Raw genomic sequence first — 8701 nt, forward strand, 5'->3', positions numbered from 1 at the left:
AGGCGGACTCTCAACCACTGCGCCACCAGGGAATCCCCGGAAGTACATATATTTTGAGTGTCACCTTTTCCAGAAAGCGTCATGGCTTTTGTGATCCTGTGCCATTTCCCCATGAGCCTCAACTAGAGTTCCACTGTGTTCAGCCTCACAGGGCATGTGGAGGTTTTCCCAAGCAGGGTGGTGTCACTAATACCTACATATGATGGGTGCCCTGGAAGCAGAGCGGGCCATGATGCAAAGATTTGATGGAGAATTTATAAAGCAATATCTCATTTCTGGTTGATGGCAACAAACCTGAGACGTTGGCACATCTTTTCTTTATTTCACATCAAAGATTTGTTACCAAATGCAGGTTTGTGTGCCTGAAGTGCAGGGAAGCCAAACAAGTGAAACATCAGAGTTTGGAGCAGAGAAAGGTTTATTATAGGGCCAAGCAAGAAGAATGGGTAGCTCATGCTCAAAATACCCCAAACTCCCTTATGGTTTTCAGGGAGAAGTTTATATAAGGCAAAATTTGGGGTGAGGGCCACAGGGTGTGTAACTTTCTTCGGATTGGTTGGTGATGAGGTAACAGAGTGGTATTCCAGGAATCTTGTGCTCAGTTTGAAGTTAACATCCTCCACCTGGGTTGGGGTCTTAGTTCCTGCAGAAGAACTCAAAGGTATTGTCGTGTATATTCCTTCAGGCAGAACCAGGACTTTGTCCCATCACTGCACTATTGTTTTTTGAATGCTCCTCCTTTGTTTCTGCATTCCCTCTGTTCCCTATTAGCAACTGTTTGAATCTGCCCTTTGGAACTCAGGGAAGGTCAAGGAGGCTGAACGAAGCCATTTCCTGCACACAGGAAATGGGGCACATGGAAAAGATTAGTATTTAAGAGGGTGCCCACAGGGTCCTGCTGGGTTTCAGATTCATGGTGCAAAATAGGTTAAAAAGATGTTTCTAGAGGACAAGTTAAGTACAAAAAAATAAAAGCAGCTTAAACATCCAGCAAAATGAATATTGAGTGAACTCAGGCATTCCCTTTACTGTGCCTGTCCTTTTATCCCAGTCTAGGTAATGAGGCGTGGGGTCACGCAGTGGGGTGCTTGGTGCCATTAGAAGAAAGTGCTGAGGGAACTCACAATTATGTCCTACTTTTGTTTAGTACTTACAATTATGTCCTAGTTTTGTTTAGTCAGATCCTCTGGTGGTTTTATTAATGTTCTGGAGTTTTGCTCCCTTGTCAGGTGGAAATGTTTAACCATGACATATGGCAGAACCACAGCCAGTTGAGAATGGATTAATCAATACCTTCACAAATGAAGACATGAAAATGACACATAACCCAAACCTTATGTCAAATCTTAGAGGCAAAATCAAGCTTTTATTTTATTTTATTTTTGGTGGTGACCATAAATTTGACTACTTTGCATTTACTTTTATGTAGAAATATTAACGGGGTTCCAAAAAGACCAGGAGTTTTCTTAGAAAAAAAAGATGAGATTGTCTACAAAGTAAAACTGCAATGGGGAAGAACAGAATCTGACTCCATATTGGATCTGTTTCTTTTACTTTAACCTTTGTTTTTGTTGCTTTTGTTACTGTAACCACTAGAAGGATGCTGTCTATAGCTGTAAGCATACATAATGGCCTGCCTCAGGGAACCCTGCCTACTGCCTGAATGTTAAAGTGCCTTTGTTCAGCTCACAGGGAGACATTCTGACCCTGCTCACCTGTGAATGGCTGCAGAAAAGAAGAAATTAACACATCCCCACCCCTATACTGGCCTAGCCAGGAGATATTTTGCAAAACTAATGGCTTACTTTACTTCCTTAACTCCTCCCTCTTTCTGTTCTGTAAAAGAAACAGGCGTCTGACCCAGATAAGATGGTTTTTTGAGGACACTAGTCTGCCATCTCCTCAGTCTTCTGGCTTTCCGAATAAAGTTTTTATTCCTTGCCTCAACACCTGGTCCCCCAGTTTATTGGCCTGTCATGTGGCAAGCAGAGCAAGCTTGGACTCAGTAACAAAACCAGCCGCAATGTACTGAGAGTCACTCACAGGCTCTATCAAGGTGGAAGTTACCTCCCTGGGAACTGAAGCAGCAAGTGTATGAGAAAGTACATTTCTGCTCTTACAGAAAAAGCCCGAGATAGAAGTCCAATCTGAGGTTGCACGTGGGGCTTGAAACTGAGCAGGACCCTCAGGGCCTCCTGGGCACAAAAGTCTTTCTCTGCTCCCCATTTCTTGTTTTCAGGAAACAGGCTTCATTCAGCCTCCGTAACCTTCCCTGAGTTCCAAAGGGCAGGTTCCAACAGTTGCTAATCAGGGAAGGGAGGGGATGTGGAGACATGGGAGGGACCGTCAAGAAACAGTAGTGCAGCCTTGGGGCAGGGTCCTGGTTCCTCCTCAAGAGACACACATAACAATATCTTTGAGCTGTTTTTCAGATGTTGAAATCTCCACCAGATGGGAGAAGTTAACTGTATGTTGTCCACAAGCATGTAGACCCCAGACTGGTAGGAACCAGAAGATTGATGATGCTGACTCCCAATTGCCTTACTGCCAACCAATCGGAAGAATGTCCATGAACTGATCACATGCTCCTCTTTGAACCATTACTATAAAACTCCTCACTACCCCCTCCAGGTTGGGACACACAGTTTTGAGGGCATTAGTCCACTGTGACCCCCTTTGCCTGGCAAAGCAATAAAGTTATTCTTTTCTACTTCAAACAAAGCTCTGCCTCTGAGATTTAATTTGGTGTTGAGGTACAGAGTGCAGGTTCAGCATCAGGCTTAGGACTCCTGTGGTGATTCCAGAGTTTGCGTAAGGGCTGCCGAGTACGTGAGGAAGACTCCTGCTTCAGTGGCAGGTGAGAGAGATCCAGAAATTCACCAAGTGGAGAAAAAGCAGTTGAGAAAGCCTTGGAGAATGGTGGGACATAGAGGGCCACAGACAACCCTTTTCAGGAAGGAGGGCTGAGGGGGAGGTCACGTGATAACTGTGTGAGGGGTTGGGGTCACAGCTGGTCATCGGACCCCCAGCAGACTAAGGCAGAGGTGTGAGTCCAAGCCAGTGTTCAGGAAACAGCAGCCTTGACTTGGGGAGCAGGGCGTGTGACAGATGGGCTTGAGGATGGTTGTAGGCGTGGACAGTGACGGACTGGGAGACATGGGTGACATTACAGACAGAGGTGTTAGGATTGCTGGAAGAGCCTCAAAAAAGTGACAGGGGAAATCCAGGTTGGGGTCTTTCTTCTCTATGATCACGGGAGAAAGGAGTGCAAGAAAGAAGAGTTCGACTTTATAGCTGCTGAGTTTGAAACCTGAAATTTGTTGTATGGCAGATTTGGCTGACCTTTGTCCTGGGTTCCTGGGAAGTACCTGCTAAATCCTTGGAATTTCCACAGTGTCTTTCTTATTTGAGGTGGGCCTCTGACCACACGTGAGATTATGCCAATGAGGTGACTCAGGAGGTGGGTGGTCTTACCTGGAAGACCAACCATAGGATTAGAGCACTGGGGCTTTAAGCCCCAGGCTAGCAGGCCAACCTCTGGGAACAGAGGTGGATGGAGACTGGTTCAACCTCAGGGTCATTCAATCAATCATGTCTACATGCTGAGACTACAGTAGAAACTACTCACCTGAAGCTTGGACTTACCTCCATGTTCTGGGAGGGGACAGGTCCTGAGAACACAGAAGCTTCCCATCTGGGAGCTCCATACATCTCTTCCTTTGTCTGGTCTTTATTCACATCCTTTATAATAAAACTGTAATCTTAAGTATAGTGCTTTCCTGAATTCTGCCAGTTGTTCTAGTAAATTATAAAAAGTGAGGGGGTCGAGGGAACTCATGAATTTGTAGCAGGCCTGTCAGGGGCCCTGGGGACCCCTGAATTTTCAGCTGCTGACTGCAGTGAGGGCAGCTGTGTGGAAGACCATGCTTCAGCCTGTAAAATCTGACCTCATCCTGGGTAGCTAGTGTGTCACGATTGCACTGCAGACCCTTTGGTGCCAAAGTGGTGATGTCTTTACGTCATCAAATCAGATCGCGTGGGAAAGGATGCTTGAGTAAGGAGATGCACCCTTGTGCTGGCCAAAAGCTGCCTCTTAAAATGCTCTTCATCAGGTTATTTCAAGTCTACAGGTTAAATTGCTAGAAACAATAAATGTATATACAGTAAGAGAAAACACATTGCTGACAGTAAACTATAAGTGGGGACCACCCCCACTGGATTTTATTGTCTCTACCCAGAGCTCCTTCCGTACTTGTTCAGTCCTGCATTAGAACCCTCATTGCCCTCCTCCTCTCTGGGGCCTCTCCTGCAGAGAGTGGAGGACAGGCCTTTCTTGTTTACTTCAGTAACCCCTCAGAAAACAGTGAACTGCATGCAAGACGGTGTTGTTCTGCCAACGTCTCGCCAACAATGCAGTTTTCCCAGAAAGAAGAAAGAAATCCCACTTTGTAGACACAGTACTGTGTTGTTTACCATCATTAGCATGTGCTGTTGGACCCTCAAGCATCTTAGCACTCCACCTCTGGGAGCTCAATGAACCTGAGGCAGGTGGAGCCTGGGCGTGGTCTTTCGCTCCTGGATGACTTTTCTCTGCAATCTATGCAGGTCGGTCACTTCCTGACAGAAGAATCAAAGGGAATTCTTTGTGGCTCTGGGTCATTGTTCAAAACCCTTTAAAGAATGGAGGGTTTCAAGGGGGAAGGGCAAGATAGGGGTGGGGGATTAAGAGGTACAAACTACTATGTATAAAATAAATAAGTTGCAAGGATATATCATACAACACAGGGAATATAGCCAATATTTTATAATAACTATAAATGGAGTATAAGCTTTAAAATTTGTGAATCACCATGTTGTACACTTGAAACTTACATAACTTTGTATTTCAAACTTACCTCAATATAAACAAACAAAAAAAGAACGAAGGCTTCCAGCCTCGTCTCTCTCTCGTTCCTGTCCTCCTTATTTCTGCTCCTAGTCAACATCCTGCAGAAGCTGACAATTCAGGAAGAGAGACGATTAGATAGAAGTGTTTTTCCTGCTAAAGCCTCCTGGGGAACGTTCATGAATATTCTCAGCCAGATGACCTCCCTTCTCTGGCTGCTGATCGTTTTCCGCTATCAAATGTTCCCCCAGCTGTGGCAGCTGGAGTTCAAAGCTGTCCCCTTGCAACAGAGTGTGTCCTTGGTGGGCCTTCTGGAGAGCAGATTAATGCCTGACAGCATGTGGTCCCTCCATGCAGCAGTCCTGTGTTGGTTTCTTCAAGGCAAATGAGAATCTGCTGGAAAGAATGATAAATTCTCCCTGGCACTGGGCCCTCCACCTTGGGTTTCGCAGACTTGCTTCTGTAGAATGTGGAGTCATAATTTGAGTGTTCGTGCACCCAGAGCCATGCCTCCGTGAAGGGCCCAGAGTGGCCCAAGTGCAGTCTGCCCCATGCAAGACGGAGGACTCCGACCTCGGCGAATTTCATGAAGACTGTACGTGGCTGTGATCTGTCTACCTGTGTATCTGATCCTGTAAACTGACAAGCAGTACAGAAAGACCCCTGTGTTGGAGCTGGAGGACTTGGTGGAGGTGTCAGAATGGAACTGTGGCCAGATACAGCTAACGGAAAAGTGCAATTAATGGGTGGACAGAAAAGTCTCATCACCTGGGGCTGGGCTTTTCCAGATCAGCTGGGCATGGTCAGTGTGCACGGAGCATCACAGGAAGTGGGCCTGGGGCCTTGGGTCATGCCAGCCTGCCCTCCTGATCTACTCCTGGCAAGGACAGTAAGCAATAATTTTAGCTGATGGGCTGGTGCTGACAGAACAGTTTAGCCCAGAGCCAGCTCCTTCCCTGCTGCAGACACGGCTCCCCACTGTGGGTCATCACGGGCCTCTCTCAGTGGGTGACAAGCTCTTGATGAGCTATCCCTCTGAATCAACCTTGAGCTTGGTAAAGCAATATGCCAGCAATCACTCCTGATGGCTCCTGCTGTAAACTGGCAGTAATCCCAATTTACCGGCTGCCATCCTCAGCCAAGAGACTGTCAGGAATGATTGACAGGGGCCACCTTGAAGGCCTGGTTATTGTTCTTCCATTTAAAAAATTCTGGATATGAATCTCACAGAAAACACAAAAGCAATCCTAAGAGAGAGCCCAGGTGAAGCATACTTAATTGGTTGAAATCATATAAAGAGTTGTTTTCTTGACTCAGAGCTGGGCTTCCTAACTAGACATGGAAAGAAATGAAGCAAAACTTGATAGGCTTTGTGGCTTCACAGTGCTGACTGCAGAGGATGGAATCCTCAGTAGCACCTGCCTTCCCATCATCGTGGAAGATATTTTCCATAGATGCTCATCTCTCTACATCCCATCCTCCACACCCTTCTTACAATAAGACATGGACTCCTGCACTGAAGGGAGCCCTCTGTGTTCCCTCTCTTTGGACCCTGCAGGCCTTTGTGACTGTTTCCATCAATAGAACATGGTGGAAGTGGTGCCAGGTGTCTTTGGAAACCAGATAGCAAAGGTCCTGACAGTTTCTGCCCTGGTCTCTTGGCTCTCTTGTTCTTGGAACCCTTGCTCTAGAAGCCTCACCGCCATCTTGGGAGGAAGCTGGGGGCACATGCAGAGGCCATGTTTGGGGGTTCTAGCTGAAAGTCCCTCTGGGTCTGCGTGGACCACCAGACCTAGGAGGAAATGGTCTTCAGGTGGTCCCTGCCCTGATTTGAGTCCCCAGCAGAGGCCCCAGACACCACAGAGCAGAGACAAACTACTTGATGCTCCCTGTTTGAACTCCTGACCCACAGGAACTAGGAGAGGTAATAAAGGATTATTGTTGTTTTAAATCACTAAGTGACTCATTCAACCATCTTATCTAAAGTAGTGGGAGCTGACTGGCCATGGGCCCCAGCATGACCCCTAGCATGACCCCTTCTCGTCTTCCTTTAAAGGAGGATGCATGAGAGCCTGGTGTGTGGAAGGAACTTCAGTGAACAGGAAGCACACGACTGTCATCAAGGGCAGCAGGGCCTCTGTTCCTGGGCACGTTTTCCCTCTGCTAGTTTTAGCTCCACAGTGATTTGTGAAAACTGTTTACAGCAGTAGTCAGGCCTGCCTCTAGAAGTAACAAAGAAAAAGCAAACGGTTGGAGGAAGGAGAGCTTTGGGGGAAACACACTTATAAGAATTCTATAGGGATTCAAAGAAATGCAGGGATCCGTAAGAATCCCCACCTCTCAAGCAACTTTTTAGACCCCAAGTGTTTCCTAGTTCTTTACATCCATCACCACATTTCCAGGCATTCTGTATCTCCCCCACCACTGCGCTCCCCATGATAAAGACTGAAAATGCTTCATCTTTCCGAGGGCCTGGCTGCTGTATCTTCTGCGCGGCACGTGGTGTCAGCATGCCAGGGGTTTCCTTGGAGCGTGTCCTGGAAATGTGAGAAGGCATGCAAGGCATCTGACACCCCATTACCTAGAATTGAAGTTTTCATGACATTTTGCCCAGCTGTACCTTTATATAGTCATAGGGTGTGGATATTATGTAGGTTCAAAGAGATTAAGCTTTCTTCCCCACCCAGCTGCTGGAGAATGACGCCTGGCAAATGGAAGATGGATAGAGTTACCCACCCTGAAGTGTGCTAGGAAACCTGTCTTGATTTTATTTTAGTGTTTTAATAAGTAGCTCAGATCATCGGCATTGGGACAGGATGGCCAGTGTCTCGAAGCCAAATCCCACGTGTGGCGCCGGCTGGGGTGATCTGGGAGGAGCAAGTCTGTCCATTCAGCCACATTCAGCATCTCCAGTCAGGTGAGGGGCTCCCTGCTCCCCTGAATTGGGGACACATGTTTGAATTCCTGTGGGAGATCTGTTTCTTTGTTGGGGAGTCACAGAGAGGCCTGAACTGAGGCCGGAGCTGCCCTGTGCTCCCTGAGTGTGGGGTCTTGAGCAAATGGCCTCTCCCCTCTGGCTCTGGGTCTCCTCCTCTGGGTTTGCTTAGTGAAGACTGGAACTCAAGTGAGTTTTCCAGATGGATGGACTGCCACTTGAATCATCTCAAGCAGCTCCTGAATTCCAGGGAAGGGCCTGGGATTTGCCCTGGCAGGGGCCTCCTCTCCCAGGGCTGCAGGGCTAAGCTGAGGGGGCAGTTCATGGGCCTGGCCTCTAGGGAAGGAGGGCTCTGTGGGGATGTGGCCTTGCTCTGGGAAAGCAGCCAGGAGCCAGGCAGGGGCTGGCCCCAGAGGAACTTGCAGGTTGGCTTGGGGCGTGGGGAATAGAAGAACACACATGTGGAAGGGCCAGTTCCAGAATTGGGGGAGTGACAGCTGGGGGAAGCAGGCCTTGCCTTCAAGGGTAGCCACTGGAGGCCACTACAGAGGTTGGGTGGCCCTCTTACCAGGGTCCTTGACTGCAGAGAGCACACAGGGCCTGGTGGCTGAAGAGGAGGCACCGTAGTGCCATTTTCAGAGCATGAGCAAGGCTGGCCCTAGGGACAGTCGGGAATCCCAAGATGTGGGCACAGCATGGGCTTTCTTCTCTAGCAGTTTGCCACTGTGGCGGGCAGGGAATCCAATAGTGTGGGGTGGGGATGTGGGAGAGATGGAATGGGAGAGGGGTGTATGGAGAAGAGGAGATGGGGAATGTGGGGGAAGTAGATGGGAGGGGAAGTTAGGGGAGGGGATGGGGTGGGATGGGGATGGAGAAGATGG

Source organism: Neophocaena asiaeorientalis, unplaced genomic scaffold (assembly GCF_003031525.2).
Source record: "Neophocaena asiaeorientalis asiaeorientalis breed wild unplaced genomic scaffold, Neophocaena_asiaeorientalis_V1.1 scaffold160, whole genome shotgun sequence".
Classification (NCBI taxonomy): Eukaryota; Metazoa; Chordata; class Mammalia; order Artiodactyla; family Phocoenidae; genus Neophocaena; species Neophocaena asiaeorientalis.